Genomic DNA, 23,738 nt, shown 5'->3' on the forward strand with positions numbered 1-23,738 from the left:
AGGGAGTTAAAGGGCAAATGGATGGTGAATACGGATTCAAAGTGGGAAAAACTGAGTGAAGGAGATGCCAGACCATAGGAAAAATTGTGCCTCTGGTTGCTAATGTTAAGCATGTCAAAGAACAGGCTACAAATTGCATGATGGATTATTTTATTTCTGCATGACTTGCAGAAACCATGCAGTCTGCACTGAAACATGCAATTCAAAGTTCCTTTGTGCTTTATGCTCATATTGATCATAATCAATAATTAATTTTAAACTTTAAGTCAATCAAATAATACACGTGCTAGGTGATTAAATTCTGAATCAGTGAGTTGAGAGCTACCAGACCGCAGGTTGAAAATGACCCAGTACTGTTTGTCTGAGGAATGTGCTTCTTCTGTGTGAAGTAGAGCACTTTGTTCATATCATGCAGCAAATACATGTTGCATAAGTGCTGAATACATAAGTTAGCATATTGCTAACATGATGGTAGAACTTATATTTAACCTATCAGCAATTTTCCTGTATCATCAATGTCACAGATGGTGACTCTTACAAATTATTTTGTCAAAATAGCATTAGAAGTCCATTTATAATATTGAAAAGTCCAAATATTTGAAGGCTTTGTCACATTTTCATTACTTATGCTTTCATTTCTACACCAACATCCTTATTTTTACCAACGAGTCAAATTTCATGATATGCGTGTGTATAGCTGATAATTTTGTTGCAAGTTAAATAAATGAAAGCATATGATAATTTTCAGTCCTCAGTCAGTCAGCTATTTCCCATGTAAATTTTTGTCTTCATGCTCAAGAAACACTCCATTGAGTTGGAAGATCTACATGTAGTGTGGAATAATCATTTTAGAAATATCATAATATGTAACCAATGATGTAAGATAAATATGTCTTGATCACTGAGATCTATAAGTAATGTTATAATATCTCATATCATATGGCTCTCATCAATTCATTTTAGAAAGGAAATAGTTTCTCATGGGTCATTGAGATTTTCTTGCAACTGATATTGCTTAGGCAAGAGTAAACAGCAGTCTGGGCAGATCCTTTGTCTACTCTTTGGAGAAGAATTATATGGTTAATTCCACCGCAGGATCTACGGAGGCCGGGAAGAATGTGAATAGATTGTGGACCATGGTTGAATCCAAAAGGAATGACAGTTATGGCTATGAGTAGACAGAGAAAATGTTGGAAATGTTCAGCAGGTCTGTCAGTATCTGTGGAAAGAGCAATCTCTAATATTTCAGGTCCAATATATTTTGTTGGTTCTGATTAAAGGTCTTAGATTTGAAATGTGAACTATTTTCCCTCTACAGACTGCACTTCTCAGTAACTGTAGCACTCTATTCTGAACTCTGTCCTTGCTTTTCCTTTTGTATTACCTCAAAGTACTTGTGTATCTGTCTAGATAGCTTGAAAAATAAACTTTTCACTTGGTACATGTGACAATAATGAACAAATTACCAATCATCAATTAAACCAGCTGTGTGACATTTACTTTAAAATCTCTCACTCCTCCCCCTTCGAACTTAAGTAAATGAAGGTTGGAGTCATGCCAGGGCAAACATTTGAGATATCAGACCACAGTAATTTTACTAATTTATTCTATTGTACATAGTGTAAATCATCAATCTTGAAAAAAATAGGAAGGTGGAGGATAGTCTCCCAGTAAACAAGTGTTAGGAAATAACCCAGGGCTCGGCCTTTCATTGGCTCCATTGGCCATTTTTGCATTGGCCCCCAGTCTCATTCACTTCTCAACCCTAAGCATAATACAGCATTGCTAACTTCTAATAAATTCTGGGCAAATGGGGCTTGTCAGCCATGGTTGGCAGCTCACTTCAGAGATGAAAACTTCGATCTCAAACCTCCGCTGCCTTCCGGCTATACACACTCATAGGAAGGTTTCAGGAGTAAACCCCAAGGAAAAAATCCAGAGCTAGAGTCCCAAAGGCAGTCCAATGTTGAGTTAAACGCTGACTGGCAACTCCTGCAACTCTGCTGGTATCAATTGTTTTAGTCTCTGCTCTTCCTTTGGGCTCATCAGTTGCGTGGAGAGGGGGAGCTTGCAGCTTGGGCAGCAGCTTGCTCTCCATATCGTACTGCCCTGGCTTGTGTATCGACTTAGACAGCTAGGATGCAACATCCATGTCAACACAACCAACTGTTACGAATGAGGAGCAACTCTGATGGGCAGAAGGGTACAGAATCGCCAATGCCCCCCCCCCCCTTTGGAGAATCGCAAATCGCTACTATTCCGATGCTGTTATCAAAGGAAATGAGAGAGATAAACAGCTCATACAAATTTATGAGAGAGGGGCACAGCACAGGTTGGAATGTCTCCTATTGACAAAGAGAGAGATTACTGCTATTGTCTCTTGGAGAAGGAATCGTGTATTGAGTACTGTTCTATTCATTGAAACCCCTCAGGGGGCAACCAGAGTGGTCTGGTTGAGGGATTGCATCATCCCAACCTGATTGACATCTGAGACCCCGTGAGTGGGGATAAAAGTAGGGTCTGGGGAACACCCCCTCAGACACACCAGGAGAGACGCTACGAGACTGGTGGGGGCTTGTGTGTGTGTCCACCCTTGCCTGGGTGACGAGTCCAACACGGAACGGTCTAGCTCAAGGACGGAGGGGTCATACGTAAATGGCCACAACAGTAACGCATCGAAGGATCAAGATCGTAAAAGGAAAGTCGGCAAGTTAATAGCTGTTACTGCTTTTTTTCTCTCTCTCTCTCTCTCTCTCTCTCCAACAATTGCAACACAGTGATCAACAACTACCGCAGCCTGCATGAACTGAACTGAACTTTATATTTCCATCGGACAATTCATTATCCCCTAGACAACGATAGAGCTTATTTCTTATTGATTATTATTCTACCCGCACTTTTAGGTTTAGTATTGATGTCGTATATTATCTGTATATTTGCATTGATATTATTTTTGTGTATTTTTACTAATAAATACTGTTAAAAATAGTATCATCAGACTTCAACGGATACTCCTATCTTTGCTGGTAAGATACCCAGTTACGGGGTTCGTAACACAACAAAGGCCAAAAAAGAATACATTCACAGCCATTTTTTGTTTTGAATAACCTTTCTTTACATAGTCATATAATATTGTACTAATATATTACAGCATGTAACCTGTAGCACCAGAGGTTACAACATACCAGACCACTGCTGTACTAAGATAAAGAATGCCTACCATTCCTTGCCCAGACCGTATTCTGGTAAATCGGATAATTTGGCTGTCCTCCTGATGCACCATCAATAACTCTCTGAGACATGAGGCGGGATATCGGCTTTTATTGACTGGAAGAAAGAACAAGCAGCAATTGACCACCATGCTACATCCTGGAGACTGAGGGCTGGGCTCAGGCCCCAATCGCCTTTATACCGGAGTCAGTGGGAGGAGTCACAGTCAGTGGGAGGAGCCACAGGAGCAGTCAGCGGGAGGGCGTGTCCAGACAGGTAAATGTAGTTCACCACACCTCCTCCTACCCGAACACAGGCAGAGCCTTAAAAGCAAGGCTCCAGAGATTAGGACAACTACAAGATGGCCGTGGGAGGCAGGGGAACAATTACAGGGTTGCTCAGAGACAGTGGACTGGGCCATGTTAAAGCACTCATCTAGAGATCTGAATGAATACACCATGGTTGTAATGGACTTTATTAAAACAGCTGTAGATTTAGTGTGTCCCCACTGAATCATTCAGAGTCTTCCCCATCAGAATCCTTGGATGAACCATGAAATCTGAAATTTGCCGAGGGCCAGATCAGAGGCATCCAAGTCTGGAGATCAAGAAAGCTCCAAGAGGCGTGATCAGGTATGATTTTGGGAAAGCCATCTCCCAGGCAAAGTGGAATTTCTGGACCAAACTGGAATCTATGAGGGATGCTTGACAGCTGTGGCAGGGCTTATCTGCTATCGCCTCCTCCAAAGTTAAATCAAACAACATGGGAGACAGCAGGAATTCGCTTCCAGATGAGCTCAATACCTTCTCTGCTCGCTTTGTCTGTCAGAACATGGAGGAACCATCAGGAACTTCCACATCCCCTGATGATCCTCTGATCTCAGTTTCTGAAGCTGACGTGCAGGCTGCCTTCAGGAAGGTAAATCCATGGAAAGCATCTGGATCAGATGGGGTACCTGGTCACATACTAAAGACCTGTGCTGACCAACTCTCTGGTGTGTTCACTGAGATCTTTAAACTCTCACTGCAGCAGAGTGTAGTATCCACCTGTTTCAAATAGGCTTCAATTATACCGCTGCCCAAGAAGAGTGTGGTGACCTCTCTCAGTGACTATTATCCGGTAGCTCTTACCTCCACAGCGATAAAGTGTTTTGAAAGATTGGTGATAAATCATATCAATTCCTGCCTGAAAGGTGACTTGGATCTGTTTCTATTTGCTATTCTACTGGCTCTTCACTCAATCCTGAAACATCTGGACAGCAAAGATGCATACGTCAGGATGCTCTTTATTGACTACAGCTCAGCATTCATTGCCATTATCCACTCAAAACTAATCCATGATCTCCAAGACCTTGGCCTCAATACCTTCTTATGTAATTGGATCCTGGATTTCCTCACTTGTAGACCCCAGTCAGTTCAGATTGGCAACAACATCTGCTCCACGGTCTCCATCAGCACAGGTGCACCACAGGGCTGTGTGTTTAGCCCCCTGCTCTACACAGAGCTTGCACAGCTCTAATGTCATATTCAAGTTTGCTGATGACACTTCTGTTGTGGGCCGAATCAAAAGTGGTGATGAACCAGCCTACATGAGGTAGATTGAAAATCTGGCTGAATGGTGTCATAACAACCACCCCTCACTCAATGCCAGCAAGACCAAGGAGATGATTATAGACTTCAGGAGAGGGAAACCAGAGGTCCATGAGCCAGTCCTCATCAGAGGATCAGAGGTGGAGAGGGTCAGCAACTTTAAATTCCTGGGTGTTACTATTTTTGAGGACCTGTCCTGGACCCAGCACATAAGTGGAATTACAAAGTAAGCATGGCAGCACCTCTACTTCCTTTGAAATCTGCAGAGACTTGGCATGAAATCTGAAACTTTGACAAACTTCTATAGATGTGAGGTGGAGAGTGCATTGACTGGCTGCATCACAGCCTGGTATGGAAATGTCAATGCTTTTGAATGGAAAATCCTACAAAAAGCAGTGGATTCAGCCCACTACATCATGGTAAAGGCCTCCCAACTATTGGGAGCATGTCTATATGAAACATTGTTATAGGAAAGCAGTATCCATGATCAGCGATCTCCACCGCCCATGTCATGCTCTCTTCTTGCTGTTGCCGTTAAGTAGAAGGTACAAGAGCCTCAGGACCTATGTTTCCTCTAAGCTGTGCGCGTGTGTGTGCACACACGTTTTCAAACAGCGCACAAAGGAAATTAATGTGCGCACAAAAGATTAGTTACCTAAATAATGTAGTAATTAATAATTATACTTATTGAAAGTAATCTTTTAGCTAAATGTTTCAGTTAACTAGTTAGTCGGTTTTTCAAACACCATAATGGACGTCACTAATTTGCGTCACCTCACCTTGCCTGTTCTGGTTTGTACAGCTGCATCATGGCGGCAGCCATCTCAGTGTTCATATCGTAAAGTTTACAAAGATCTGTTTCAAACCCTGTAGAGAGCTTACTAAGTTTTTATTGAAAAACATATTGATTCACTATGTCGAATTCAAAAGAAGCGAAAGGTGTGAAGCGCAAAAGAACTGCAAATATGTTTAAAGTTGAATGGCTTAACAAAGTAGTAGAAACACCTACACCAAAAGCTCATGAGGTCATGAACGTTCAGCTACAAGAGATATTTAAGTATGATTTGGAAACTGAAGTTATCTGCTTGTATTGTCATGATGAGAAAGTTGCTGGAGAATTTGCTAGTGGAAAGAAGTGGGATGATATTTGGAAACTTGACCTTTTGAAGCGTCATTTGGCAAATAAGTCACATTTGGATGGTGTACAAAAGCTCAGGCAACAGAACCCGTCATTATCTGTTACAGGAGTGCTACGCATGTTACGGTTGAGTACAGATGAGCGAGAGCGAAAATGATCAAACCCAGAGGAGATCAAAGTTCTTATTGTCAGTGTGTTGTTAGCTGTTAAAATGAATAATTCTTTACATTCAGTTCAACACATTAAGATAAGAAAGCAGTATCTGGGATACAATGTTTTGTGGAGTGACAAAGTTAAAGTTTTGCTAAGCCAACAACGTGAAGAAAACCTCACAGTAGTTACAAGTTTGCTGTTGACTTTTATAAATAGCCTTTGCGTTCATTTAGAAGAAAGGTTTCCTGAAGATGAGGTACAAGAATGGTCAGCTTCTGATTTCTCTGCAATTGCAGATTGTAACTTCACATTTGGCGATGAACAAGTTAATGCCTAATGTCTAAAACATCATGATCTTCTAGCTGAAAATACTGTAATAGCTAGACAGTTTAATGATCTCAAATCTTCCATGCAAGAAAAAATTAAGTCCAAACTGATTTCAAACTTTGCTCAAATGGTGGCATTTGTACTTCAAAATGAACAGTTTTGCTACCTTGCACAGTTCATGGATATTGGGGGAAACTTTCGTGCATCTAGTGCAGACTGTGAGCGAGGTTTTAGCCTAATGAATCAACTCAAAAACAAGCTGATAAACCGTTTAGATGAATGTCATTTGGATATGTTAATGAGAATCAAAAGCTATCAATTGGATGGAAGTTCTATTAGTCTGGATAGAATTTACAAAGAATGGGTAAATGCCAAAGACAGGAGAGGGAAAAAAATAACTGAGTGACATAAATATGTATGTTATTTTGTTGTTATTCTGTGCAGTTTTATGTCAAATATTTTGTAAACCTACATAAACTGTGCCATGTGTGCATTCACTGCGCACATACTTTCGTCACAGGAAAAAAATTTGCACAACATAAGATTTTTGCGCACACTGACTACTAAACATTAGAGGGGGCATTGCTCAGGACTCACACCACCAGGTTCAGGAACAGTTACTACCCTACAACCATCAGGCACTTGAATAAAAGGGGATAGCTACACTCATTTGCCTATAACCAATGATCTCACTTTAAGGACTGTTTATCTCATGTTCTCATTATTTTTTGCTATTGATTTATATTTGCATTTGCACAGTTCCTTGTGTTACATACATCGTGGGTATCTTGTGACTGTCTCATGACCATGATGTAATTGCGTATCTGGTGAGCATGTGATGGTGGGGTGATGTATTTTCCTGCCAGTGTGAGGTCACATGTTGTAATTTTTCCCGCCAGTGTGAGGTCATGTGATGGCCTGTTCCAACAGGTATAAAACAGGGAAAGCCTGCTGTGACACAGGAGTTTTTGTTGGGACGTCGTCCATTACTCCGTTATGCTGCGTATTTGGTTTCATGATGCAGTTTTGTTTTAAAGTGGAGTTTTAATTCTTACTGTAAGGTACATTGTCATTGTGCCAGTAGTTTTGAAAATCACTGCCAGTTATGTTTGATGTATCTTCGATTTAATTTTAAAGTCTAAGTGTTGGAGAGTGAAGATTTACCGAAGTATGGAAACCCGAAGGATCGAGTAAAGTTGGTGTCGTCGGCAGTAATACAGGATTGACCTTATTGGATCTTCATTCAGGAAATAGTAACCTGCATCTGAGATAACCCCTGTCTTGTAAGGGCGGAAAGGGTTGAGGCAGCATTATTCGTCAAGGAAAAGGTCAGTTCCTTCAAGCCATTTTTATTGCCTTCATTGTGACTCCTTCAGGCAAGGCATATTTCGGCTGGGATCAGCAGTAACGACGTGTCATCGAGGAATTCATTACTTCAGGAAAGTCTCTCCTAATTGACTGTATAAATCATTTGGACTTTTGCATTTATCACTTTAAGAACTGTGTTCGCATTTATCGCTTTAAGAACTGTTTGAGTTGTCGTATAGCAGTTAACTTCCGGTTAAGTTAGTCATTTGTTTACTTTTCATTTTTATTGAGCAGAGTTTAAATATTTGTTTATGTGTTTGTAAAAAACATGTCTCAATTCTGTATTCATTATTGCTGTATTGTAACACTTGTCTTCTGCACGCTGGTTGATTTTTTCATTGATCCTGTTATCATTACTATTCTATAGATTTGCTGTGTATGTGTGCAGAGAAATGAATCTCAGGGATGTATATGGTGACATATGTGCACTTTTATAATAAATTTATTTGAAATTTGAACTCAATCGGTCTCACTGTTTTTCTTTGGAGGTGTGTCTGTAAATCATATTGAAAATATTGTACTCTGTAACCTTCCAACACTATAATCAAATAACAGCTTTAAAAATAATCAGTATATTCTCAGCAGTGATGACAGAGTGTGAGCAACCACTGAACAATAAGGAGTTTTGCTACTTTACAGTATTTCTGCCAACACATTGAGGAGTGTCACCCAAAGTAACTTCCTGGAACAGATTGTACTTATAACCACGGCCATGTTTACCAATATAAGGACATCCTTCTGAAGCAAACATGATGTTTTTCATTCAGTCAGAAATGTGCATTAAGAATCTTTCATTTCTTTAGAAGTACGCATAATTTTTAAGATAATATTCCATTATAAGGTCAGAAATCATTAGTCACTGATTTGTTATGAAAATCAACATAATATAAACTACTTAAGAATCATTTTATTCATGGCAATTTTTTTCTTTTTTTTGAATGATGAATTTTATTCCAGAACATTTACTGTATATCTACTGTACCTTACTGCAACAGAAATGGGTATAAATGTGGGTGTAAGCATAAACTAGGATGCAGAAAAACATCACAAGAATATTGCCGGGACGGGTGGCCTTGAGTTATAAGAAGAGACTGAATGGGCTGTGATTGTTTTTCCTGGAGCGAAGGAGACTTACAAAGGTTTATAAGATAATGGGGGACAGAGATAATGTTCATGATCACATTCTTTTTCCAAGGGTAATGGAGTCTTAAATGAGAAGAGCTAGACTTAAGGTGAGAGGAGAAAGATTCAAAAGGGACATGAGCAGCAAGCTTTCCACACAAAGAGTGATGGGTATATGGAATGAGTTGTCAGAGGAAGTATGAAGACAAGGACAATTACAGTGTTCAATTACAGTGACAATTACAGTGTACAGTGTCATTGAAGGTGGGCATGCAGGTACAGCAGGCGGTGAAAAAGGCAAATGGTATGTTGGCATTCATAGCAAAAGGATTTGAGTACAGGAGCAGGGAGGTTCTACTGCAGTTGTACAAGGCCTTGGTGAGACCGCACCTAGAATATTGTGTGCAGTTTTGGTCCCCTAATCTGAAGAAAGACATTCTTGCCATCGAGGGAGTGCAGAGAAGGTTCACCAGATTGATTCCTGGGATGGCAGGGCTTTCATATGAAGCAAGACTGGATCGACTAGGCTTATACTCACTGGAATTTAGAAGATTGAGGGGGGATCTTATTGAAACGTATAAAATTCTAAAGGGATTGGACAGGCTAGATGCAGGAAGGTTGTTTCTGATGTTGGGAAAGTCCAGAACGAGGGGTCACAGTTTAAGGATAAAGGGGAAGCCTTTTAGGACCGAGATGCGGGAAAACTTCTTCACACAGAGAGTGGTGAATCTGTGGAATTTCCTGCCACAGGAAACAGTTGAGGCTGGTTCATTGGCTATATTTAAGAGGAAGTTAGATATGGCCCTTGTGGCTAAAGGGATCAGGGGGTATGGACAGAAAGCAGGTACAGGGTTCTGAGTTGGATGATCAGCCATGATCATACTGAATGGTGGTGCAGGTTCGAAGGGCCGAATGGCCTACTCCTGCACCTATTTTCTATGTTTCTATGTTTCAAAAGACATTGAAATAGGCACATGGATAGGAAAAGTTTAGAGGTATGTGGGCCAACTGTAGACAAATGGAACTAGCTCAGAAGGACAGCATGATCACCATGGCAGAGTTGGGCCAAAGGGTCTGTTTCATTAATGTATAGCTATGAACCTACAGTATGACTCTGTTTAGCACCCTGTTCATGCAGGTCTGGAAGACTAAGTACTTGAGGTGGAATGCCGGTCAAAATTCATAGAATAGTTTGCCATGGCCAATTGCAAATGAGTGGTTCAAACTGGTGTGTAGGTTGACCGTCTTCCTTTGTTTACATGCAAGCAATTAGATTTTGGCACCAAATATGTCATAATTCAATATTCCACTCTGAGATAATCAAGTTCTTTTTCCAAGGTCAAACCCACCCATTCCCTGAAGCAAATTTTCTCCAAATAATGAAAATAAATGTGAAATGAGTTGTTGTGGTATTATATGTTGAGCTTACTAAGCAAACAAGTTCAACCTATCACTAGGAAGTAAACTTATCAAATACCACAAAATCTGTTATATGAGTGGCTCTTAGATATAAGCCTCAACTTTTATTGTCACGCTTATTTCCCCGTTCCCACCTCCTCCAGTGAAGGCAGGGATTCGTTATGAAGGTAATGTCCACAGGAATTCCCTGAAGTGCCTCTTCCAAACTGTGAGTCTTACTCAATGCTGGTTTGCAATATGGCTGATTGCCATATCCTTCTTGACTGGAACAGATGTGATTGCCAACAAGAATTTTGAGTTTTCTCCTTCTTTATCCTGGTCAGGCTGCTTGCCATTCCCAGTTTGATCTTGATTGTGACTGATCAACTGATACAGGCTGCTGATAGAAACTATACTTCTTCCTCAGATTTTTATTTATTCCTTTTACTTATGATATAGAAGGAGGTCATTGATAAAATTGGTAAGTTGATAATTGGTCTATTATGGTTACATGTATTGAGGCACAGTGAAAATCTTAGCTTGCCATGCCATCTACACAGATCATTTTATTACAACTGTGCATTGAGACAGTACAAGAGAAATGAATAACAATGCAAAATAGGGTTACAGTTACAGGTTGACAATAAAGTGCAAGGCCATAATGAGGTACACTGTGAGGTCAAGAGTCTATCTTATCACTCTTGGGGATCGTTCAGTAGTCTTATGGATGTCTTTGAGCCTGCTGCATATAGCCATGCATTCGGTTTGTTGTATCATCTGCCTGATGGGGAAGTGGATCCGTGTGGGAAGGTGGGTGAGAAGAGAGGATGTCCAGGGTGAGAAATGTCTTTAATTATGTTGGCTCTTTTACCAAATCAGCAAAATAAGTAGACAGAGTCCATGGAGGAGAGGCTGGTTAGGGATATGCTGAGCTCTATCCACAATTCTTTGCGGTGTCTTGGGGCCTTGGACAGAATATTTGATATACCAAGCCATGGTGCTTTCTATGGCGCATCTACAAAATTGATGAAGGTCAAAAGAGACATGTCAAATTTCATTAGCCTCTTGGATCTGAGCCCAAAGGATCTCAGAGCAATCCTACAATCCTATTTTTCCACTTATTTCCCCAGAATCTTTTCTCTCTCACCTTGATTCTCTTATCACCCATCCATAAGAATTAGCAATTAACCATCATAACTGAGTGATATGAGAGGAAGTGAAAGTACCTTACTCAAGGTAAGAATTGAACTTCAATTGTTGGCACCATTGAGGAAACTACTTGCAATGTGGGTAAGTGGGATTAGTCTAAGTAGGTACAGTGGTTGCCATGGATGTGATGGGCCGAAGGGCTGTGCTGTGCATCTCAATTACTCCATCTGCTGCACCTTTGTGACACCTGCTGTAATTATACTACTATTCAGTATTACAACATACTTACCCACTGGAGAACCTCTCAGAGTTCAACCTTGTTGGTTTGCATTGAATTAAAAAATACTTTGGCAATTATCTGTAAATTCCTAATAATGTAGAATGGTTTATTTTAAAACATACTTGTTGAAATAAATTCATGTAGCAACTGGCAATATTTTTTTTGCTATAGGATATCAGTAATCTTTCAAGCTTGGGAGGAAACCATAAGATTGCATGGTACGCATCTAGAAATGTCATGTGTGATTATACCCTAATTAGCCACTTTCTGTGCATTTCTGTATGTTTATGGCCTTCTGCTACTGTAGCACATTCACTTCAAGATTTGATGTGTTGTACATTCAGAGATGCTCTTCTGCACACCACTGTTGTAATGCATGGTTGTTTGATCTTCCTGTCAGTTTGAAACACTCTGTCCATTCTCCTCTGACCTCTCTCATTAACAGGGCATTTTCGCCCACAGAACTCTCATTCACTTTTGCACCATTCTCTGCAAACTCTTGAGACTGTTGAAAACCGAGGAGATAAGCAATTTTTGATATACTCAAACTATCCCATGTGGCATCAACTATCGTTCCACGGTCAAAGTCACTTACATCACTTTCTTCCTCATTCTGATATTTGGTCTGAACACCAACTGAACCTGTCTGCATGCTTTTACGCATTGAGTTGCTGCTACATGATTGGCTCATTAGATATTTGTATTAACAAGCAGGTGTACAGGTGTACCTAATAAAGTGGCCATTCAGTGTAGTTTGTAGATAGATAGATAGATACTTTATTCATCCCCATGGGGAAATTCAACATTTTTTCCAATGTCCCATACACTTATTGTAGCAAAACTAATGGATAATATTTTTGCACTAGTCAGAGTATCAATAATAAATAATAAATGAAAAACTGGCTGCACCATTCTTTTTCTAACAGTCGGGGCAACTTTGTCACTGTTAGGATACTGTAAAAGTGACTAATCTTTAATAATTTCTTCTCAGCAATAGTCAACTAGTCAATATAAATTAGAGTACCACTTCAATTTCCTGTGATCACATTTGACAACACAAAATTGCACTAGTGGGAATGTAATCATATCATACCCTGAAACCACTTCAAACTCACAGGAGACAATGAAAAGTAGAGAATGGAGTAGAAATGTTTTAAGATATTTACCAAAGATTTTTAAATATTGTCAACAGTCATCATGTCAACACATCCTTTGATCCAATTAAATCTCTGTTTAATTCATTCGAACACCTTAGTACGTGTGCATTGCTAAATCTGTAATGAACATTGGGAACATTGTCCAGTTGGCCCATCAAGTGTACACTTGTACCTAGTTGAGCAATCTCAACAGCTTCCTTTACCCATTCTTTCCCCCACAGCTTACAAACTATTTCATTTCAAACTCCTGTCTAAATCCCTTATGAAGACGTTAGTTGATATTGTTTCTTCCACCTTTACAAGCAATGAGTTGCAGATCAGAATGATTCTGAGCTCAATCATGTATCCTTGGCCTAAGATGTTAAGACTGTGATCCCTGTTCTTTGGATTATCTACCAATGGGAACAGTTTACTTCTATCCCACCAACTGTCATGATATTGTACACTTCCTTGAAATATCTACACTTTATTTCAAGAATTATGATATGTAAAATCATTTGACTGGTTTGTTGCTTTTGCCAGGGACTTAATGTACTTAGTTGCAAAACGCCTGAGAGATTAGTTAATAATTGGGTTAACAAACTACGATATACATGGGCTGGGAAAAGATAACAGATCAGCCAGAGATCTTGCTCTTAATTCCTTTCTTGTGACTTGCCAAAAATACATACGTAAATCATACACAAAATTCACATGATTGAATAGCTTATCAAAATTCACATTACACATTGAAATAATATTAGAACATACTTGGTAGAAAAGACAGAAGCAAGAATAATCAGTTTTCAGAGGAGTTTATATGATTCCTTCTAAATGTTCAATGTGAATATAACATGAGGTAATGTTTGTTGGACATATTCTTCCTGATGGGGTCAGTGGTGCTGTGAGGATTACATTCCTGGACTTCTCTAGTGCCTTTAACACCATCCAGCCCAGGATCTTAAGGCACAAACTAACGGAGATGGGAGTAGACTCTCACATGGTGGCTTGGATAGTGGACTACTTGACAGATAGACCTCAGTATGTGCGATTGGGAGACTGTAGGTCTGAAACGGTGGTCAGTAGCACAGGAGCGCCGCAGGGGACCGTGCTCTCTCCGGTCCTGTTCACCCTGTACACATCAGACTTCCAATATAACTCGGAGTCCTGCCATGTGCAGAAGTTCACTGATGACACAGCCATAGTGGGGTGTGTCAGGAATGGACAGGAGGAGGAGTATAGGAAACTGATACAGGACTTTGTGATATGGTGCAACTCAAACTACCTGCGTCTCAATATCACCAAGACCAAGGAGATGGTGGTGGACTTTAGGAGATCTAGGCCTCATATGGAGCCAGTGATCATTAATGGAGAATGTGTGGAGCAGGTTAAGACCTACAAGTATCTGGGAGTGCAGTTAGACGAGAAGCTAGACTGGACTGCCAACACAGATGCCTTGTGCAGGAAGGCACAGAGTCGACTGTACTTCCTTAGAAGGTTGGTGTCATTCAATGTTTGTAGTGAGATGCTGAAGATGTTCTATAGGTCAGTTTTGGAGAGCGCCCTCTTCTTTGTGGTGGCATGTTGGGGAGGCAGCATTAAGAAGAGGGACGCCTCACGTCTTAATAAGCTGGTAAGGAAGGCGGGCTCTGTCGTGAGCACAGAACTGGAGAGTATGACATCGGTAGCAGAGCGAAGGGCGCTGAGTAGGCTGCGGTCAATCATGGAAAACCCTGAACATCCTCTGCATAGCACCATCCAGAGACAGAGAAGCAGCTTCAGCGGCAGGTTGCTATCGATGCAATGCTCCTCAGACAGGATGAAGAGATCATTACTCCCCAATGCCATTAGGCTTTACAATTCAACCGCCAGGGGAAAGATATGTTAAAGTGCCGGGGTTATGACTGAGCTTAAGTTACCATTCAATGTATTTTAGTAAACTATTTAAGAACTTTTTAAAAGCTATTTATTATTGCTTTTTTTGAGAGGGTGATTTTAGATGCATATCATATTTATACTGAGTTAAGTATTGTATGTAATTAGTTTTTGATGCAATAAGTGTATGGGACATTGGAAAAATGTTGAATTTCCCCATGGGGATGAATAAAGTATCTATCTATCTATCTATCTGAAGCAAGATAAAAGGTATGACTTTATTCATTGATGCATTGCAGTAAATGCCAGCAGCAATGTGCACCTTTTCTCCATTATTGGTCAGATTTCTTATAACCCTGTCAAACTGAAAGCATAATTATTTGTCTTTCGGTTTTGCACTTTCAGATGATGTCATTTAAGAACATTCTGAATTCTATGTATGCTGGGGCAAAAACAACTTATATTTCTACCTTCTTTAACCTAGTAATACATCCCAATATTCCTTGTGGCATGTGATCAAACAAAGAATTGAAATAATTTGGAAATAATTCCTAATTTCATTTTTGTGTCTTGGAGAGGTACAGTTTATCTTTCTGGTTTACACTCTGACAACTGCCTAAACATTTCCACGCCATATTATAATGTAATACCTGAATATTTTATACTAACTCTTGGACAAAGCTAACTGTTTTGGCTGAGAGATATAATTCTCATAATTGAAGCCCTACTGAATTAGTGATATGCTGTTGCAGGTTTTCACAAATAAAATGGTGGAAACATTTTATGTTTCAGAAAAATGTAGCAATTCATTTATTGAACACCAAGCATGGTAAAAGCCCTTTATGTAATTATGTCATCACGTCAGATCAGCCTTTTAAAGTGAAACCCCAACTTGGTGATTGTGAATTATGTACATTTCCACCAATTACGTTACCCTACACCCCCTCACCCCCCCACCCAGAATTCACTAAAACTGGCATTGTGAGCCTGTCTGGAGCTTGGATGAACTGCCTGGTTGGGGTCCTATGTTCCATGGGTGGAGGAACAGCAGAGGCCTCTGGCTCGTCCAGAGGTGTGTTGACACGCTCATGGTCATGTCATGACACCAGGGGCATGGTAGTACAATCCTCCATATCTTGGTGGGCTGGTTTAAGGCGATCTACTGAAATGTGTTCAGATTTACCCCTCTTATCTATGATAAAAACATCTTTACTCCCCATCGCAAGGGGGCCTAATGGGATGTTAGTGTGCATCATGGTGAATGAAAACAAACAAAACAGAATGTAGGCCATGATGGGAGGTGGGAATAGGTGAAAAGGATTTGAATTTACTGAGGAGGGTGGAACGCTGTTGAGAGGCTGACCAGGCAGTTGTGGCGTCAGAAATGAAATCACCAGGCACTCGTAATGGCTGCTCGTATACTAACTCAGCCACAGACGACTGCAGATCCTCTTTTGGAACTGTTCTGATTGCCAGCAGGACCCATGGGAGACAATCATGCCAACGCTCATCGGTCAGGGAGGCTCTCAGAGCTGCCTTTAGGGAGCAGTGAAACTGCTCGTATAGACCATTGGACAGCAGATGATAGATAGATGATAGATAGATAGATAGATACTTTATTCATCCCCATAGGGAAATTCAACTTTTTTCCAATGTCCCATACACTTGTTGTAGCAAAACTAATTACATACAATACTTAACTCAGTAAAAAATATGATATGCATCTAAATCACTATCTCAAAAAGCATTAATAATAGCTTTTAAAAAGTTCTTAAGTCCTGGCGGTTGAATTGTAAAGCCTAATGGCATTGGGGAGTATTGACCTCTTCATCCTGTCTGAGGAGCATTGCATCGATAGTAACCTGTCGCTGAAACTGCTTCTCTGTCTCTGGATGGTGCTATGTAGAGGATGTTCAGAGTTTTCCATAATTGACCGTAGCCTACTCAGCGCCCTTCGCTCAGCTACCGATGTTAAACTCTCCAGTACTTTGCCCACGACAGAGCCCGCCTTCCTTACCAGCTTATTAAGACGTGAGGCGTCCCTCTTCTTAATGCTTCCTCCCCAACACGCCACCACAAAGAAGAGGGCGCTCTCCACAACTGACCTATAGATCATCTTCAGCATCTCACTACAGACATTGAATGACGCCAACCTTCTAAGGAAGTACAGTCGACTCTGTGCCTTCCTGCACAAGGCATCTGTGTTGGCAGTCCAGTCTAGCTTCTCGTCTAACTGTACTCCCAGATACTTGTAGGTCTTAACCTGCTCCACACATTCTCCATTAATGATCACTGGCTCCATATGAAGCCTAGATCTCCTAAAGTCCACCACCATCTCCTTGGTCTTGGTGATATTGAGACGCAGGTAGTTTGAGTTGCACCATATCACAAAGTTCTGTATCAGTTTCCTATACTCCTCCTCCTGTCCATTCCTGACACACCCCACTATGGCCGTGTCATTAGCGAACTTCTGCCATTGTGTGATGTAGCCTAACACTGAGGTTCTGGGCCATCGCAGTCCAGAGGTCTAAAATGAATTGGGGACTGTGATCAGAGGAAATATCAGATGGGGTGCCAATCAGAACAACCCAGGTGCTGATAAACACCCAAGCCATGTCTGCAGTTGTTGTCAATACTAGAGGGACAACCTCTGGCCACCTGCTGCTACAGTCCATGGTGGTAAGGAGGTGCATGAAACCGCAGGAGGGAGAAGAGGACCAACAAGATCCACATAGACATGGTCAAACCGTCACTCAGGGAGCTCAAAAAGTACCAATGGCACCTGGACATGACAGTTATTTTTTGCCCGCTGCCACTCCACACAGCCTGCAGTCCAATCACCCACGTCCTTTCTAAGGCCATGCCACACAATCTTTAGTGCAACCAGTTTCTGTGTGGCTTTCTGGCCTGGATGCAAGAGGCCATGAATGGAGACAAAAACAATCTGCCTTCAGTTTGGAAGGGCAACCGGTTGAGACATTACACAGGAGAGATACCCACGTTTCTCCAAACTTAATGTCAGCCAACCGCAAGCTCGTGACTGCTGTTCAGTAAGCCTGGACCTCTGGGTAAGTAGTTTGATTGGCTGCCATGCTGGCATAGTCAACCCCTATGTGTACGGCCTCAATGGCTGACTGTGAGAGGCAATCAGCCACAGTATTATTTTCCCCGTGATATGTTGTATCTCAGTTGTGAACTCTGATATGTAGGCCATGTGGTGCTGTTGCTGTGCAGACCAAGGCTCTGATATTGGCCATTGCGTGCACGAGGGATTTGTGGTCAATGAACGCTGTGAAATGGGGACACTCCAGAAGAAAACGAAAAAGGTGAACAGCCAGATAGAGACCGAGAAGCTCACGGTCCAACATGCTGTACTGCCTTTCGAGGAGTGGGGGGAATGGAGCTGCCAGCTGAAGAAGGCGAGCAGCTGCCACACGCCTCCAACTAACTGTTCACGCACAGCACCCACAGCATAGTCTGAAGCGTCAGGAGTAATGGCAATGGGTACTATGGGGAGCGGGTGTGCCAGTAGGGTCACGTTGGAAAGAGCTTGTTTAGTATCATCAAATGCCCTGGTCATGTCTGCTGACCAGTCAAGCATGTAATTAGGGGTATTGCCTTTAAGTGCAGAACATGGAAAGCATAAGTTCAGCCCTCGTGGAATGAAGCAGTGATAGAAATTTACAATGTCTAAAAACTACTGTAGTTTTCTAGTAGTGCAGGGCATTGGGAAATCCATAATTGCGGTTATTTTAGATGGGGTTGGGGTTCTCACTTTTTGCGGAGATAGGATGGCTGGGAACATCAATGGTTGACAACCCACACTGGCATTTAGCAGGGTTAATAATCAACCCGTGTTGGCTTAAACGCTTGAAAAGTTTGTGGATATGAGATACATGATTGGATTTGAATGCACTGGTGACAAGTATGTCATTCAGGTAAATAAAAGAAAATCTAAGTCTTTTAATACAATATCTGTCAACAGATGGAAAGTCTGTGCTGCATTTTTCAGCCCAAACATCATACGCAGAAACTTGAAAACAGGGTTATCACAGCTGTTTTGTGAATGTCCTCCGAATGCACAGACACCTGATGGTAGCCCCTAACTTGTTCAACTTTGGAAAAAAATAACTTTCCGGCTAAACATGCTGAGAAGACTTGGATGTGTGGGTTCGGGTAAGATTGGGGGTGGTGGCCTTGTTAGGGTGTTGGTAATCACCACATGGGCGGCAACCACAATTGGACTTCGGGACCATATCGAGGGGTGAAGCCCAGGGGCTATTCGACCAGCATACAATGCCAAGTCTTTCAATGTTGGCAAACACAGCCTTCACAGTTGCCAGCTTTTCTGGGTCCAGTGTACACACATGGGCATGGACTGTTGGGCCAGTTGTAGAACGGTGGTGCTTGACCCCATGTTTTGTGACTGTAGTGGAGAATGTGGGCTTGGTGAGGTTTGGCAATTTGCCCAGCAGTCGAGTAAACTTACCTGTGATGGTGAATGTGCTTGATGGAGTCATTGTAGGGAACTTACTGGGGGAGCAGGGTAACGACCACACAGGAAGCGTCACCCTGAAAGGGTGTCCATGATGAACAACAGAGAACCCTGGCAGCTGGAACCCATGGTGTTCACAGACCTCTGAGATCCTGATGTGCTGGCACTGTTGAAGCTGCAAGGTGGTTGGGATTTGTACTGAAGCAAACATGGTAAAAACACAGGCCTAGCATTGTCTGTTTCACAGCTGCAGGGGTCCTTATGTTGGGGGCCTTGCTGACCGGGCTTACTGAGGTAGAGAAAGGAGGAGGAATGATGCACCACTGCCTAGCTGAGTGTAGACTGTCATCCATTTAGCAAGCTCCCTTTAGTCCTTCACAGTTACATTAGCAAGGGCTATGCAAACTTGATCAGCCATTTGCTGCATGAAGAGTTCTTTGAAAAATAAACAAGAATGGTGATTTCCCAGGAAAGACAGCATGTGGTCCTTTAGCTCTGAAGGCCTAACATCGCCAAGTCCGAGCAAGGACAGCAACTGTTTGGCACGCTCAGATTCCGATAGTCCAGAAGTCTGTAAAAGGTGAGTTTTCATCTATTGGTATTTATCATGTTCAGATGTGTGTTCCAGTAGACTCACCACTCTCGCAGCCGAGGAGCTGGTGAGTGACGCTGCCAAAGTGAAATATTTCTTGTAAATTTCTCACAGAGCAAACTGGGCCTCAGCTTGTACAAGCCAAGCAATGGCATTTTGTGCCTAAAACTCCAACTGTTTCAAAGTGACTGCACTGGCCAAATGTTCAATAACTCTGGAATTGTCCTAGAGCATTGGGGTCACCAATGTAGGTTTTCACAAATAAAACAGCAGAAGAGCTTTATGTTCCTTTCAGGAAAAATGTAGTAGCTCATTTATTGAACACTAAGTGCAGTAAAACCCCTTTATGTAATTACTTCATCAAGTCAGACCAGCCTCTTAAAGTGAAACCCCAACTCAATGTCGATGGTTGTGAATAATGTACATTTCTGCCAATGACATTACCCTACAGAGATTATGGATAGCAAGATCTTAGTCTTCATCACATTATCCCACTTGCTCCTGCTCTCAGGTCTTGCAAAAGCTCTGACCTTTACTTCCAGAGATTGTCACCTGCCCTCCATTCCCAGATCCCCAGGAAAGCAAACCCTACATATCAAACTAATAATCCTTTTTTTTTCAGATAATGAACTGTAGTGCATAAATGGACGTTCATTGAGTAAATCTATAGTTACCAAGACAAAACTTTGCACAGTAATGATTTAAATACATGTTTTATATACTTTAAAAAGTGCTGGAAGAGGTTCAGCTGCTTCCCCTCCACTTACTGAAATAAATATGATTACTGACTGATGTAAATTACCATAATTATTAAAAGTTAATTTCACTTTTATGCAATTTTGATCATCATACTCTTATTTAGCAGCAATTATCTGAAGATCATCTTGAAAATTAGGTAGCACCTTATTGAAAATTGGCATCTGTGTATTTCCTGCACCCTTAACATCAGATATGGGATCTGGTATCTCCTATTTTCATGGTATACAATCACAAGAGGGATAAAATTGAGGAAACGACTCAGCCCAGAGTCAAAGGAAGTGAATGCAACTCAGTTGGATATTCAGGAAATGTTTGTTGAATGACCATATACAAAGAGAGTTGAAGAATATTAAGGTCCATAGACTTAAAGGTGGGATGATAATCATAAAACAAGAATAAGTTATCGTGCTGAGTGTGTGCCTTCAGGCTTCTGTATCTCCTACCTGATGGTAACAGTGAGAAAAGGGTATGCCCTGGGTGCTGGAGGTCCTTAATAAAGGACACTGCCTTTCTGAGACATTGCTCCCTAAAGATGTCCTGGGTACTTTGTAGGCTAGTACCCAGATAGAGCTGACTAGATTTACAACCTTCTGCAGCTTCTTTCGGTCCTGTGCAGTACTCCCTCCATACCAGACAGTGATGCAGCCTGTCAGAATGCTCTCCACAGTTCAACTATAGAAGTTTTTGAATATATTTGTTGACTTGCCAAATCTCTTCAAACTCCGAATGAAGTATTGCCGCTGTCTTGCCTTCTTTATAACTACATCGATATATTGGGACCAGGTTAGATCCTCAGAGATCTTGACACTGAGGAACTTGAAGCTGCTCACTCTCTCCACTTCTGATCCCTCTATGAGGATTGGTATGTGCTCCTTCGCCTTACCCTTCCTGAAGTCCACAATCAGCTCTTTCATCTTACTGACGTTGAGTGCCAGGTTGTTGCTGTGGCACCATTCTACTAGTTGGCATATCTCACTCCTGTACTCCCTCTCGTCACCACCTGAGATCCTACCAACAATGGTTGTATTGTCAGCAAATTTGTAGATGGCTTTTGAGCTATGCCTAGCCACACAGTCATGGGTATAGAGATAGTAGAGCAGTGGGTTAAGCACACACCCCACTGGTGCACCAGTGTTGATCATCAACAAGGAGGATATGTTATCACCAATCCACATAGACTGTGGTCTTCTGGTTAGGAAGTCGAGGATCCAATTGCAGAGGGAGGTACAGAGGCTGAGGTTCTGCAACTTCTCGATCAGGATTGTGGGAATGTTGGGAATGTTAATGGACTACAGTAAATGACCTTCAGCGTCTAGGTGCATTCTAAAATCTGGATGGAGTTGATAGGAATGTGGGGAAAGCAAAAGGGGCCCAGATGAAGGGTCTTGCTCTGAAACATTGGAATGTTCATTTTCCTCCATAGAAGCTATTCGACCAGCTGAGTTCCTCCAAACGATAGTTGCCAAGATATTTCCTGTGTTGTTCTAGTTCTTCTAAAAATGAAGGAAGTTTGTTCTCCTCCATGGTTATACAGAATGAACTGGGGATCAAATATTGGTACATCAGATCTCTTGCAATACTAATGGATTAAAAATTACTGAGCCAAGCTGGGCTCTGGAACATACCTAGCTGAGAGGCCATTTGCAACTCGCGTCTCAATCCTCTGTCTTATACAAGCTCTGACTAATTAGCATAGCCCCATTCATTTGAATAGCACTGTTGGCATATATTAAGTACATTAGTTTTGCTAAATTATTTATTTCTCATCATTGCACTGTATGTTTATACTTCTAATATTTTTATTAACATTGCATAATTGGCCTTTATTTTGTTTAGCACTTTTAAATATTTTCATTATTTTAATCTATTTCTGCTGCTTTTAAATGTCTCTGATCATCTCTGAAGGCTGATCACTAATTGTGACCCACTTCGCTTTGTGCAAGAGCCCACATTAATCTCACTGCCATGTTTACCTGCACCAGTACAGCCTATTCCACAACTGATGCAACTGGCAAGCTGTGTCGGGCTTAAGATTAGTGTCGGGCTGAAGTCTGCTAGAAGATTAGATCAATTACAAAACCCTCTCCCTCTCCAATATAAAAAAATTGAACCCAAGTACAATCTACACATGACATTAGATTGCTTGTTTAGCACAGGTGGCTCTGGATAAATTTCTAGTCTGAATTATCTGTCACACATCATGTCTGATGTGCATCAGTCAGTCCCTACATTGCAGAGTTACAAGAGGTGTGATTCTGGGTAATATCCTTACATTGGCTGGTAAATATTTTCCAGTCCAGCTGGAGGGACTTGGCCTGAAACATCAACTGTGCATTTCCCTCCATAAATGCTGCCTGACTTGTTGTGTACTACACTGTGTTTGTTTTACACTCAAGATTCCAGCACCTGCAATCTTCCATGTCCCTGGTGAATATTTTTCATGTTTTTTGTATCGTTTTGTAAGATAAGCCAGATAGTTTGCCATTTTATAAGAAGAGCATTGTACTTTTAACAAAGATGATTACTTTTCAAGCTGGCTAGCTGCTTATAGCTTTTCCTGTCAATTTAAGACCACCAGTTGAATAATGTCAAAGTCCTGCTGTTAATAACAGCGGCGAAAGGAATAGAACGCTAAGATAGAAAGAAATTTCCAAGATTTATTCTTGAATTGGTGTTGTGTTTTGTTTTTATTGATGATGATAGTGCAATGTTAAGATTGTTGTGTTGCTAGATGGATCAAGTGAACATTTTGCTGGTGGACTTTTGAGTTTGAACCATGTTGTGAAATGCATGTGACTTACCTCAGCATTCTGTGAATCTATAAAGAGGAGAAACAATGTTCTGCTGGAATTGACAGTGAACAGAAGTCTGCTGTGCCTTGTGACTATGACAATTTTGTAGAGAAAATAACATAAAGAGAAAAAATATTTCTATATTGCTGATCGGAATATGTGACATGCAGTAGATGATTGATATCTGCAGAAGGGTTCCTTGAAACAATTTGAAAGAAATAAGTTGATCTTTAGGCCTTTAAATGCAGGTTGATTCCTACCTGCAGAATTTTGGTGGAACATTCTTATGCTACAGCATTACTGCTGCAGAGATTGGTTTGCTATGCAGCACATAGTAATTTTGAGTGGTGACATT

The sequence above is a fragment of the Hemitrygon akajei genome, chromosome 18 (genome assembly GCF_048418815.1).
Source record: "Hemitrygon akajei chromosome 18, sHemAka1.3, whole genome shotgun sequence".
Lineage (NCBI taxonomy): Eukaryota > Metazoa > Chordata > Chondrichthyes > Myliobatiformes > Dasyatidae > Hemitrygon > Hemitrygon akajei.